Source organism: Saccopteryx leptura, chromosome 2 (assembly GCF_036850995.1).
Source record: "Saccopteryx leptura isolate mSacLep1 chromosome 2, mSacLep1_pri_phased_curated, whole genome shotgun sequence".
Classification (NCBI taxonomy): Eukaryota; Metazoa; Chordata; class Mammalia; order Chiroptera; family Emballonuridae; genus Saccopteryx; species Saccopteryx leptura.
In genome coordinates this window covers 86,863,881-86,877,572 of record NC_089504.1, presented here as the reverse complement: position 1 = coordinate 86,877,572, position 13,692 = coordinate 86,863,881, and positions in this window count along the sequence as shown.

Genomic DNA, 13,692 nt, shown 5'->3' with positions numbered 1-13,692 from the left:
CATGGAGATAAATGAGCAAATATATTTCTGTGAGAGATGTTGGAGATCTTACTACCTATGTTTTCTTCTAAGATGCTTATGGTTTCATGACTTACATTTCAGTCTTTTATCCATTTTGAGTTTATTTTTGAGAATGGTGTAAGTTGGTGGTTTAGTTTCATTTTTTTGGAGGTAGTTGTCCATTTTTTCCAACACCATTTGTTGAAAAGGCTATCTTTACTCCATTGTATGCTCTTACCTCCTTTGTCAAATATCAGTTGTCCATAAAAATGTGGGTTTATTTCTGGGTTCTTTGTTCTGTTCCATTGATCTATATGTCTGTTCTTATGTCAGTACCAAGCTGTTTTGAGTACATTGCCCTTGTAGTACAACTTGATATCAGGAAATGTGATACCTCCCACTTTATTCTTCCTTTTCAAGATTGCTGAAGTTATTCGTGTTCTTTTTTGGTTCCATATAAATTTTTGGAATATGTGTTCTATATCTTTAAAATACATCATTGGTATTTTAATAGGAATTGCATTGAATTTATAGATTGCTTTGGGGAATATAGACATATCATTATTCTCCTTTTGTTTATGTGATGAATCACATTGATTGACTAGCAAATATTGTATCAGCCTTGCCTTCCCTGAATAAATCTCACTTGAGCATAGTGAATGATTTTTTCATATATTGCTGGATCCAGTTTGCTGATATTTTGTTGAGGATTTTAGCATCTAAATTCATCAGGGATATTGGCCTATAATTTTCTTTCTTTGTGTTTTCTTTGCCTGATTTTGGAATCAGAATCACGCTCACCTCATAAAAGAGCTTGTAAGTCTTCCTTCCTCTTGAATTTTTTGAAATAGCTTGAGAAGGATAGGAGTTAGTTCTTTGAATATTTGGTAGAATTCACTTGTGAAGCAATCAGGCCCAGGATTTTTGTTTGTTGGGGTTTTTTTGATAACTGTTTCTATATAATTTGTTGTAATTGGTCTGTTTAGGTTTTCTGATTCTTCCAAATTGGTTTTTAAAAGATAATATATTTCAAGGAATTAGTCCATTTCACCTAGGTTGTGTAATTTTTTGGTGTATAGTTCTTCATAGTATTTTCTTTTCTTTTTTTTTAAACTTTATTTATTCATTTCAGAGAGGAGAGAGAGAGAGAGAAAGAGAGAGAGTGAGAGAGAGAGAGAGAGAGAGAGAGAGAGAGAGAGAGAAAAGGGAGGAGCAGAAAGCATCAACTCCCATATTTGCCTTGACCAGGGAAGCCCAGGGTTTTGAACCAGTGACCTCAGCATTCCAGGCTCTTGTTCTGCATTACTTTGAATATTTCTTACCATTCCCTTCTGGCCTCAAGTGTTTCTGTTGAGAAGTCAGATGTCATCCTTATGGGGGCTCCTTTGTAGGTGATAGCCTTTTTTCTCTAGCAGCTTTTAATATTTTCTCTTTATCTCTTAGCTTTGGTATTTTAATTATTCTGTGTCTTGGTGTGAATTTCTTTGGGTTTCTCTTTAATGGAATTCTCTGTGCTTCTTGAACTTGTGTGACTTTTTCCTGCATCAATTTAGGGAAGTTTCCAGCTATGTTTTATTGAACAAAGTCTATATTCCTTGTTCTTTCTCTTCTTCTTCAGAAACCCTTATGATGCGGACCTTATTTCTCTTCATGTTGTCACAGAACTCTCTTAGAGTTTCCTAAGATTTTTTGAGTCTCTTTTCTTTTCTCTGCTCTGATTCCATGCCTTTGTTTATCTTGTCCCCTAACTCACTGATTCGATCCTCAGATTCATCCATCCTGCTTTTAATTCTTTCTATTGTGGTCTTCATTTCTGATATTGTATTTGTCATTTCTAACTGATTCTTTTTTATTATTTTAATGTCCTTTTTTATATTTGCTATCTTTTTATTTAGGTGTTCATTATGTCCATCTGTTGTTGTTCTAAGATTTTTGAGCATCCTAACAGTCATTATTTTAAACTCTGCATCTGGTAATTTGGTTATATCTGACTCATTCATGTCCTTTTCTAGGGATTACTCTTGATTCATTTGGGTTGCATTTCTCTGCCTTCCCATTTTGTCTGTGTATAAGAAGGGTGTGGACACTGGAATCCAGTGGGTGTGGTCTCTGTGTTCCCTAGGTGTGGTCTGTCTGTAGGACCACAACTCCCTCTGCCACTGCCTCAGGCATTAGGGTATGGGTGCTACCTGTGCTGGCCCCTGTGGCTGTCAATGCAGTTTCCATCTGTCCTCCACAGGAGTTGCTGTGTTCACGTGCCCTGGTCTACATGCCTCTGCCAGCCTCAGCTTCCACCCCACTCCTGTGGGTGAAGCTGCAAGCTGCACCTGGGGCTGCAAGCCTTGGCACCACAGGCAGGGCTGCACACCAATGCTCAGCTGCTGGTCTCCGCCTGTTCCTGGGCTTTTGTCCCTCCCCCATGGGTGGAGCTGTGCTCACACGTTGGGCTGCAATCCCTGGCTCCACAGGCTGGGTGGGGCTGTATGCCAGCGCTCAGCTACAGGTCTCTGCTGTTCCCAGGCTTTTGCCTTTCTCCTGCAGGCAGGATTGCAGGTGGGACCACTGTTGCCCGCCAGGCCCTGCAGCCAGACTGGACCACTTTCGTGCACCCCTTCTGCACCAACCAGGTGAGACTGAGCTCATGCTGCGCTTCAGTCATGGTTGGCCCAGTTTCTGCCCCTGCCGAAGGGATTGCACTTCACATCTCGCTGCCGCCTACCCTCCAGTGAGCCCTCAGCAGTGTGGGTGGGGGTGTTGCAGCTCAGACCCTAGCTCTCAATACTATATTCCTGAAGCCTCCCTCCTTCTAAGCTTTCTGCTCTGAGTGCCATGGGAGAGCTTGTTTGGCTGGCATCCTGCTTCCCTTTGCTTGTATTGCTGAGTCTAGGGGAAATATTCACTTTAGATTTGGGGGGGTGACTCAACCCAGGGGTAAGGGTGGCTATCCCTCAAAGTATTTCTTCCTGTGCCTCCTAGATTACTCTCTCTTCCTGCTACTCTGGTCCTTCAACTCTCCCAGTCTTCTAGAGTCCCAGGTGAGTGGTTATGAAAGAGGTTTTTTGCACAGTCCCTTTAAGAAGAATCCTGGGTCTGAGAAATCTGTCTCTTTTTCACAAACAGTATCCTGACTTGTTTTGCAGCTAAATACTGTCCACATGCTTCTTCTAGGCTCTGGGGCAGCAGGCTGGGGCTTTGTTCCTGGGGCCCAGGACCCTCCCCTCTCCACTAAACTCACTTCCCACCATGGGAGTCTCTCCAGGCTGCCATTCATACCTGGGAGCTGGGCAGCCCTCCCTGTGTTTCCACTTTTTCTACCAGTCTCAGTATGGCTTTTCAGTGTTCCTTAGGTAAAGAGTCCTCTTAGTTTAGTCCAAAGTTGGTTTTTCCAGATGATGGTTCTTAAAATTAAGTTGTAATCCACTTTGGTTCTGGGAGGGAGGTGGAAGTTGGTACATATGCCTACTCCATTGCCATCTTGCCACACCCCCTGAGTATTGTCAGTTTTAATCAGTTTAGGAAGTCCAATAGTAGAAATTGCATAGAGACAATGAGCTATAACATGCTTAGTGGCCTTTCTTGTTCTGGCAGAAGCTACTATAAATCCAGAATAAGTATCTTCTCTAACATGGATAAAGGACTGTTTGCCAAATGAAAGTATATGAGTAACATTCATTTGCCAAGATTGTCCTGTTAGGAGTTCTTGAGGGTTAATTACAAATGAAGGGACAGATTGTAGTATAGGACACCTTGGACAGGATTGAATGATCTGCCATGCTGCTTCCTGAGAAAGCTGAAACTGTTTACGCAAGGCTGCAGCATTCTGGTGATGAATAATATGAGACTGGATTGCTTGATCTGTCATGGTTATTCCAATAATTTTCTTTTGGGTAGCTTGATCAACAAGGGCTAAAGTTCCAGGGGGCATGAAGTGAGCTCAAATATGTCCTATAAAACATGGAGCTCTATGTTGACGTATAAGTCTTTGAAGAAGGAGAAATTGCTAAAATAGTTTTGTATTAGCAGTTGTCTCTAAGACAGCACTGTCTATAGTAGAAACAACCATAAGTAAATATTTGCTAATTAAAGGAGGAACATGGCAAATGCTGAAAAGCCATGATAATGGCATGGAATTCTACTCTTTGAGTTGATTTCAAGGTGACTGTTTCAGTATAAACTTGTCCATAGATTATTAAGCCTGCTATTCCTGGGCTGGACCCATCAGTAAAGACTGTAGGTGCTTCAAGAATGGGCTCATTAACAATTGTCTTAGGAAAGACAAATGTAATAATTAATGAAAATTGAACTATTTTATCAGCTGGGTAGTGAGAATCAATGTGGCCTGTAAAATTTGCAAAAGCAATTTGCCATTTATTGGAAGTTTCTCAGAGCCATTGTTGTTGATCCTTTGAAAAGGAATAACAATAATTTGAGGCTCAGAACCTATAAGATGTAAGAGTCACATACCCACCTTGATAATTAAGGAGATAACAAGATCAAAATATGGAGATAAAATTTTCTTAGGAGTAACAGCTACATGAATCCATTCAATAGGACCTGAAGCTTGCCGCAATAGTCCCGTTGGAGTGTAACTCGAGGGACAAATTAGTAAGGCAATTGATGCTTCAGGATTTTTGCATTTTAGTTGTTCTTGTTGCAAGGCTTTTTTTATAAGCTTTAAAGCTTGCTACCCTGCAGCTGTAAGTAGCCGAGGAAAAGCTGGTTCAGCCAAGTCTCCAAGAATATTAAAAAGTGGCTTCTGTTCCCTGGGTAGTTAATTTCAAGGAAGATCTAAGCTAATTAATGTCTCCTAATAATTTCTGGAAATCATTTAAAGTTTGCAAATGATCTGTCCTGATTTCTAATTTTTGTGGACAAATTTGTTGTCCCTCAATAATTTGTCCTAAATAAGAGAAAGGTAAAGATTGCTGTACCTTTTCAGGAGCTATATAAAGTCCTGATTCTTTCAAAGAATAGTCTAGTTGTTGCAAAATGGTCAACCCAGTGTCTTTATCTGGATGAGCAACGAATATCATCCATATAATGAATTATGTACACCTTAGGATGCTGCTTTTGTACTGGAGAGATACCTTGAGCAACATATTTTTGGCACAAGGTAGGACTGTTAGCCATACCTTGAGGCTACTGGTATCACTCCATTGGAGCCTGGAAATTAAATGAAGGAACACTGAGTGAAAAATGCTTGCAATTATGAGGGCTTAAAGGAATAGTGAAAAAGCAATCCTTCAAGTCAATAATTACAAGGTAAAAATTCCATGGAATAGCAGTAGGAGAAGGGAGTCCTAGCTGGAGAGGACCCATAATTTCCAGTCTTATTTATTGCTCTCAAATCTTGTAATAGAGTCCAGTTTCCTGATTTCTTTTTAATAACAAATATAGGCATATTCCATGGGCTATTAGAAGGTTCATTGTGCTCAAGCTGTAACTGCTCTTGTACCAATCAAGCAGCTGCCTTAAGTTTCTCCTGAGAAAGGGGCCATTGGTCTACCCATACAGGATTATATGATTTCCATGTAATTGGGTCTGCACAATGTATTATTGGGATAGCAGGAGCTACCAAGTCCTCTGTGCTAAAGTTTGATATCCTATACCATGTCTTCTGGTATTGGGTGCCACTTTTATGAAGGTGAGAATTCCCCACTGTTCTTTCCCTAGTTCCTTAGTGGGCAAAAATTCCTGATTAAGCATCTGCGTACTGACTAAACTATTAGGACTGATGAGCAACACTCCCATATTTTTCAAAACATCTCTACCCCACAAATTAACTGGCAATCTAGGGAATAAATAAGACTAAAAAAGTTCAGAATGACCTTCCTTGTCTTCCCGTTGTAAAAAACTAGAGCTTTGTTGAAGGGATTTACTCTGCCCTATACCTTGTAATTCTGTGGCTGCTGCATAAGTGGGACAGGAAGGAGGCCAATGTAGCTTAGCAATAATGGATATATCAGCTCCAGTATCTAAAAGTTCTTTAAATTCATGCACTTGTATTGTTAGTTCCATTTCAGGGCATTCCTGATCTATCTTTTGAATCCAATAGGCAAAATCAGAGAAGCCAAATCCTCAATTCTCTCGGAGTCCCTTTTGCAGGATGTGGCCTGAGAAGCAGAATTAGCATCCTTATACTATTCTTCTTACTGCTTGAAGCAGCTTGAGACAAATTCTTGAAATGACTTATTAAAGCCCTGCTTAATTTTGCTCCATTCCTTTGTTTTACCTACCTGAGTATAGCCTTACACATAAACAAGAAATTTACACAGAAAAACACAAGTATAACATATAACTTTGATTAATCCTAATACTTAAATTGCTGTTTGGCTCCTAACTCTGAACACACCTCACAATGCACTAACCAAATTAGTAAATCTTAAGGATCTACATTCTATTCTATTTAAATTTAAATGAGTGCTCCTTACAAATTCTAAAATCACTTTATTTTTTCAATATTAGACTGGCATTTCCAATTTTTGCATGCAAGAACTTAATTCAGGCCTTAAAAACAGACACATTTTAGACAACATTAAACAAAGACTAAACAGAAACAAGAATTAGACAAACCAGACAAACCAGAGAGAAACCCAGGATTTCAGAGCACTACCAGATTAGAAAGATGCCTGCCTGATTTTAGTCAGGGCATTTTTTGAGAGTGGGACTGAAGGATGGGGCTAAACAAAATTTCCCCAAGAAAATTTTTTTGGCAGCTGCTGGGATATTTTCTATAGTCAAATCCAACACAGGTCCCCTGACTCAATTTGCAGGCAAAGAATAAGAAAGAAACCAAATGATAGTTCAGAAGATTGTAGTTAAAACATTAAAGAAAATCAGACCATAAGAGGAAAAGCTGTAATGTTCCTAATACCTGAGTCTCCTATTCATTCTCAAATTCTATAGTTGCTATAATCGGCAGTTCAAGATGACTATGCTGAGATTTCTCCCCTACCTCAACTTCAACTGAGTGGCAGACTAAACAGCTGGAGAGAAACAGAGGCAGCCACACTGTCCAATGGCTTCCAAGCCGCAAAGTACAGCACCAACTGCCAGAGAGACTGCCACTTTTACTCCTCCGACCACAGTCTCCTCACACCACTGCTTTCTCAGAGCTTTACCTACTTGTTCTCCTGTAGCAGAAATAACCATTCCCTCCTCCAGGAACCATGGGCACACGTCATGAACATATTGCAAAAAGCATTTTAGCTGCATAAGTATTCTTACAAAAAGGTTTGGCCCTAATTGTCCCATAATTTTTTACTCCTGATTATACTCTCCCCAAAAACTTTCTTTCCTCACTGTGCACAACTAGGGAGTTCCACCACCTGCCTTTAGTTTAGTTTTCTCGTACTCAAGTCCCTGTTTGGGTGCCACTTGCCATGGACCAGGGCAGCTCATAATTCTGGGTCTTGAGGGAAAACAGTGGGAATTTAAGAAAACAAACTCATTAAGAATAAAGGATGGGATTGGGAGGCCTCTTCAAAGCTGATGGCAAAATCCGAGTGCCCCATAGCCCCAGTTTGCTTTATTATATAGCCATATGCAAAACAAGGAAGTCCTTGATACAAAGTTACACATCTGAGGCAAAAACAGGAACTCTCCTAAGGCATAAACAGGAATCCCCCCACTATGCATAAGCAAAATTAACCAACATCTGAACAAACAAAGAGTGAGAGGAAGGGCATGTAAATTGCTTTGAGCAACTTAAGCAAACAAGTGAAGTGGGTGCAAATACTCAGCATCATAGCCAATATGGAGGTGGTGGGGGGAGAACTTAGCCTTTTGCTAAGCCTCAAATTTACAAAGGCTTTTTTCCACTTGCAGTCTACAACAGCCCACTTTAGCCTCAAATGCTCTCATGGTACCCATTCACTTTTGCTCACTTAAATAGGAGATGTCTGATAAGTATTGGATCAACTTGGTATTCTTGTGAGAATTACAGTGCTCATGATAAGGAAACCAAAGCAACAACACAACACAATCAGTTATGTAACTGATTCACCAGGTCCCAGGAACCCTATCTTGGCTCACTCTCTTAGATTTTTTCTTTAATTTAAATTTTGACCCTTTTTTCTGTCAACAAAACAAAGCAGAATTTTCATTATATAAAGAAATAAAGGTGTTTTGAAAGCTAGTTTACTGGGAAAAACAAGAAATCTCCAGTTCTCCAAAGGAGGCAGGATATTTATGAAAGTCTTGTGAGCATAGGAATGTTTGGGTGAAGATATGTGCCTTTTGTTGGGCCTTTAATATTGAAGGGACTCAGATAAATGTGGAAGAGAGAGAGAGAAAGAAACTCAATGGAAGATTAACAGCATAAACATATGCACAGAAATGGTATAGCTCGACATTAAATATTTAGAGACAATTAAGAAATCAATGAGTAGCAACAGGCTTTCTGACAGGAAAAGTGAGAAATAAGACTGGAAAGGAAGAATTGGACCAGACAATGAGCAAAAAATATGAAGAGACAATTCACTGAAGAACAAATTGAAATTTCCAATTAGCATATGATAAAATGTTTAAGGTCATATTAGGGGAATGTATATTAAGTCATTTAAGTTATTGTTTAAACCCTTCAAATTTGCAAAGTATGAAAAATGTCAAGTACCTATTATAGACAGGATATGGAGCAAAAGATGCTGTAATGGAGACACCTGGTGTACACTCACTCATACCTTCTCTCCTACTGGACACAAAAGATTGCACTCCCTCGCCCCTTTGTGAGTGTAGCACTGTCAGAGGATTAGTTCTGGCTAATCAGCAGGCAGTATGAATATTTGTGGATTCTGTATCAAAGTGCTTACTTGCCTTTGCTGAACCTGTTTCCCCTTTTCATCTGCTATCATGCCTGTGGATGAGATGTCACAAGATTGGGGCTTCCATATGATTGTTGAGATGACACTCCAAAACTCAAAGAAGCCTGAGATACTTTGCAAAGGACCATTCGTTCAGAAAATTACCAGTGCTCACATCTGATTTTGCGTGAATGAAAATAAAAGTTTATTTTGTTGGCTCTTGGAATTTCAGGACTGTTAGTTGCTGCAGCAAGACTGAGTCTACTCAGACTCACAGGTATTTTCCTATGTTGATGAAAGAATTGTCTATTCATATCTTCTCTTTCGAAGTAACCTAACAGCACCTACTAAAATAAAAGCTATGGGCCCTGCCTGATACCTCAGTGGATAGCACATCAACCTGGCTTATGGATGTCTTGGGTTCCATTTCCAGTCAAGACACACAGGATAAGCACCCATCTGCTTCTTCCGCCCTTCTTCTCCCTCTTCTCTCCCTGTTCTCCTCCTACATCCAGTGGCTTCATTGATTCAAGCATGGCCCTAGACATTGAGGATGGCTGTGTTGGAGTGCATCAACCTCAGGCACTGAGAGTCACTTAGTACTCAAGCATTAGCCCCAGAGGAGGCTGCTGGCTGGATTCTGGTCCAGGTGCATGTGGAAATCTGCCTCGCTATCTCCCCTTCACTCAGATAGATAGATAGATAAATAAATAAATAAATAAGGCCCTGGCCGGTTGGCTCAGTGGTAGAGCATTGGCCTGGCGTGCGGAAGTCCCAGGTTTGATTCCCGGCCAGGGCACACAGGAGAGGCGCCCATCTGCTTCTCCACCCCTCCCCCTCTCCTTCCTCTCTTTCTCTCTCTTCCCCTCCCGCAGCCGAAGCTCCATTGGAGCAAAAGATGGCCTGGGTGCTGGGGATGGCTCCTTGGCCTCTGCCCCAGGCACTAGAGTGGCTCTGGTCACGACAGAGCGATTCCCCAGATGGGCAGAGCATCGCCCCGTGGTGGGCATGCCAGGTGGATCCCCGTCGGGCGCATGTGGGAGTCTGTCTGACTGCCTCCCCGTTTCCAGCTTAAGAAAAGTACAAAAAATAAAATAAATAAATAAATAAATAAATTCTTTAATCAATTTCACAGTTGGGAACTTATTTCATAGAAATAAAAGTACCAATTTATAAAGCCATTTCTAGAATTGTAGCATTACTTTTTAATGATCAGTAAAAGAAAATGTTTCCAAATCAAGGGAGTATTTCTGTAACCATGCTTCCCAACCCCAGCTACATACCACACAATATTGCACAGCTCTTAGGAGGAATGAATTTTAATTCTAGGAGATGACTAAAAGAGATTTATGCAAGGAAAACTGTTTATATACTATGACAAAAACTATGATTACAAAGGGATATTATATAATAATGCAAAAAAAATAGGAAAATAGGTGTATTAGGTTGTTGATATTGCTTCCCTTAATAGGTAAGGTAGGAATGGAGGATGAAGCATTGTTGTAAAAGAAGAAGAGTACTTCACCCTGTCATGATTTCTATGTGTACTATTTGTATGTGTGGGTTTTTTAAATTTTTATTTATTTTTTTGGTTCCTGGGTTTTATTCAAGAACCCCCAAAAATGGACCAGATAAATGAGTTGTATATAATTCTCATCTTCCTCCTCTTCTTCATCCTGGTTTATCTGAAAGTAATGTAATTTATAACTCTCTTTGCTGTTAGCAATTACACAAACCAGTCATGTGGATTATTCTCCTTCAAATATTTTTTGGTGAGATATTTCAAATACCTTTTGGGGAACAGTCACCTCTGAAGTGGCCATGATCTTGCTCTTGCTTCTTTTAATGGATATAACCTCTCCAACAAGATTCCCAGCTTTTCCACTAACTTTGATTCTTTCTATCCTGAAGAAACTGCTCAGAATTGGCAGCATCCGTGATTCCATCTTCTACAAGGTGGGTGCAAACTTCAGAACCTGCTTCTTCTTTTTCCCCTCTTGGCCACAAGCTTTTTTCTTGGGCACCAATGCAGCAGTGGAAGCAAAAAATATATATGTATTTATATGTATAATATTCATATATATTATACATAAACATGAAAAATTTGGAAGGAGTTACTAACCATAAGGGAAGTAGTCAATTGATCACAAGGGTGCATTGATTCACAGCAGGACATGCTTCAGAGGGTTAACCATGGGTCCCAAGTCATCCTGGCACAGCCCTTAACAGCTCTCAAGGCCACGACTATACACATTGGAGGAGAGATGAGAAAAAAGATATTTAGACTTCCTAGATTTCCATCCATAGGCTGCCCCTAGAGTTTCTACTTAACATTAATATCTTATTTTAGGATCTACATATTTAACATCTGATTTAATATTAATTTTAAATTTCACTTCTTAAAACAGGATATTTCTTGCTTTTTCTATATTTAGTAGAATATAAATAAGCAGACGTTCAGTCTCAAATCATATACTATCCCACTGTAACATGTTTAATCATTTTATAATTTTTGTTTTCTTTTCTTTTGCACTTCAAAAATAAAGTATACCTGCATTCTTCTTTTATTAAGCAGTAATAAAAAATTTTTCTCTTTACCTTTCATTTAATGGAATGCTAAGGGAATTTTCCAAGGCAGAATCCTGCGTGTGGTCTCACACAATATTCTGACAGCCTACGCTGTCCTGGAACATCTGAAAAATAGAAATGCCCTATTCCCAGGACACATTCACGTGGGTTATTTTCCATGTCGTTTGATTTTAAATATCTTCTTAATTATTTATTTTGATGTGACTCTTTCTTAAATTCATATAATAAAGGGAGATGATCAGTTTTAATTTTCAAAGATTAATATAACTTTAGTGTTTTTGGCCAATGCCAACCATTTCGGTTGGATAAAATGTAAGTTTCATACATTAATTATTTTGGGCTTTTCAGAATACTGTAATAAGAAACAACTATACTGACACACTGGTTCTCATGACTAGTATATCATGGTTTAAGATGCACCTGCTCTAAAAATATTTGACAAACATGACCTAATTTCAATATCTTTCTTAAGAAATGACCACATAGTACCAAAACTTCAGATAACTTTATCAGTTTAGTAAATTCAAAGAAAGCTATAAAAACAGGTTACTTAGTAGCATGCTGATCCCATTATTACTTGACTGAGTTTTTATAGTGCAACATTGATGCTCAGAGTACTTGAAGAAATATTTACATGTGGCTGAAGATAGACAATGTAAGCTCTATAAGAACAGTATTTTTTTAACTGTTTGGTTCACTATTGCCTACAGAAGCTAAAGCAATTCCCAGCAGATAGTAGACATTCAATAAATTTTTCAATGAAATAAAATTCAAATTTAGAAAAACTGAGAAATGTTATTATTAGTCTGGAGTGTGGTGTGAATAAGACAGGTTTTATTGAGGTCACTGTATTCCAGTTTTGGTGGCTGGGTGGGATAGATCCTTTGAAAGGTGATCATCAGCCTGACCAGGCAGTTGGCACAGTGGATACAGTGTTGGAATGGAGGACCCAGGTTTGAAACCCCGAGGTCACAGGTTTGAGCGCAGGCTCATCAACTTGAGCACGAGGTCACTGGCTTGAGTGTGGGATCATAGACATGACCCCATGGTTGCTGGCTTGAGCTCAGATGTCGCTGGCTTGAAGCCCAAAGTTGCCGGCTTGAGCCCAAGGTTGCTGGCTTGAGCAAGAGATCACTTGCTCTGCTGTAGACCCCTGGTCAAGGCACATATGAGAAAGCAATCAATGAACAATTAAGGAAACTAAGGAGCTGCAATGAAGAATTGATGCTTCTCATATTTCTCCTTCCTGTCTGTCTGTCCCTATCTGTCCCTCTCTCTGTCTCAGTTACAAAAAAAAAAAAAAAAAAAAAAAAGAAAAAAAGAAAAGAAAAGTGATCTTCAGATAACTTAAGGAAGACTTTTATCTTCCAAATTAGGAATCTGATAAGACAGCATGTTTTTTTAATTTTTATTAATTTTAATTTATTGTGATAACATGGATTCAAGTGTTGTACTCAATATAACACTCTCAGCCCCCACCCGTGTCCCCCATTATACCCTGTCTTCCCCCCTTCCCCTTACTCCCTCCACCTTTCTCTTTGGTATTTGCTGTCCTGTTATCTGTATCTATGTGTCATGTATATATAATTTCACTAATCCCTTCACCTTCTCTGATCCTATCCCTTCATCCCCCTTCCCTCTGACAGCTTTCTTCTGCTAAGACAGTATTTTTAAAAATTGTGATAGAGTATACATAACATAAAATTTACCATTTGAAACATCTTTGTATGTACAGTTCAGTGGCATTAAGTACATTCATACTGTTGTGGGGCTGTTGCCACTCTCCATCTTCAGAACCTTTCTTTCCCCAAATTGAAACTCTATACCCATCAAACAAACTCATTTGTCAACAGAACCAAATATCAACAGTTAAACTATTGAAATTTCTTTTGAGAGCCAAATTTTTTAAATTTAAACTATATAGGTAGGTACATTCCTTATCGAGCTAGTGCCCGCATGTGGTATTTTGTGGAAGAGCCTCACTCAAGGGGCCAAAGAGCTGCATGTGGCTCGTGAGCCGCAGTTTACTGACCGGGGCCCTATGCCACTGACCCACTCAGCCCTTGGTAACTAACACTGTTTCCTATCTCTGTGAATTTGAATGTTCTAGGCACCCCAATGAGTGGAGTCATACAATATTTGTCCTTTTGTGTCTGGCTTTTTCACTTGGTAAAACACTTGCTCTTAAACCTAGTTGGGTACACACATTAGGTAATTTGTACCAATGAAGATTAGATCATCATTTTTATAAATAGAACCCCTCAGTCCCTTCTTAGAGTTTTGTTTTGTTTTGTTTTGTTTT